The sequence below is a fragment of the Cryptotermes secundus genome, unplaced genomic scaffold (assembly GCF_002891405.2).
Source record: "Cryptotermes secundus unplaced genomic scaffold, Csec_1.0 scaffold605, whole genome shotgun sequence".
Taxonomy (NCBI): Eukaryota; Metazoa; Arthropoda; class Insecta; order Blattodea; family Kalotermitidae; genus Cryptotermes; species Cryptotermes secundus.
In genome coordinates, this window is record NW_019722432.1 from 25,913 (window position 1) to 26,996 (window position 1,084).

The 1,084-nt window shown below is 37.5% G+C and overlaps 1 pseudogene; it reads right to left on the bottom strand.

The window, feature by feature from the left end:
• Positions 1 to 609: 609 nt before the first annotated feature.
• On the bottom strand, positions 610 to 728 carry LOC111861416 (annotated as a pseudogene).
• Between the last annotated feature and the right edge of the window lie 356 nt (positions 729 to 1,084).

A 1,084-nucleotide genomic window follows, 5' to 3' on the forward strand; every position in this document is an offset into this window, starting at 1 on the left:
TTTATACCCAAATGTATATTATTAATATTATATGTATATATTTTAACGTTCAGAACAAAAGTTGTAATAGTAACTTCAAACTGTATTGATGTAAAGGGGTCCTTCTGGTGATGGTCTCTGAAGACCGAAACATGTAAGGGCATAAGTAACTGAAATAAGAAAAATCTTCATCAGTCACACTAGACGGAACTGTTTAACTTTTCATGATATTGTTAGTGTGACGGACCAAAATGAAACAAATCAAACATATATCGTGATTTCATAATTCTTATTAATTAGAATAAAATTAACGAATGACATAAAGTAAGGTAAAAAGGTAAAGTTTTCCTTTTGCTTAACTAATTAAGCATTAAGCCATGAAGGCGTATGAGGAAGTGGATGTATAGATCCACATTTTCTTGACCTCGGCACTAGTTGGAGGTAAGTGGTCAACTTCACGTCCCGGCTGCTTTACCTCCGGGAAAGAACCCCCGATAACTATTGCATAGGAATTTGGGTTGACCTCAAAGTAAATCTGAAGGACCGGGACTCGAACTCCGACCTCTTGGATCGTCCAGCCTGTAGCCAGTCGCTACATCGACTACGCTAACCCGGCTCCTGAAAATGAAGCGTCAACAGCACGTGGTGTTCCCAAGCGGTCACTCATCCAAGTACTACCCACGCCCAGTGTTGCTTAAATTCGGTGTTCGGACAAGAACCGGTGTTTTCAACATGGTATGGCCGTTATTTGTATAAAAATAATATTTCTGTAAGTTAATTAATTCTGTCTTCTTGATTGATCTTATTATTAGATTTCCCTAATTCTTTGGATTTTGTTGAGGGGTGTCTCAGCTCTGTTTTTATATTATATTATGATCATTGCTTACTGCTTGATGTATTGCTTGCCTTTATATTGTTGGCGTTGTCTTTGCGGGGTTTGAAACAGTCCCGGTTTTGTCCCAATTAAAATTCAGCACATACATCCCTATATATAGAAACCTGAGAAATAAATCGAAATGCAACAAACAAGAAACATCAAATCTTATAAAACGAGAGGCCTCAGTCATCAAATATTCTGGTGAAAAACCCGCTCAAGAACAAACTT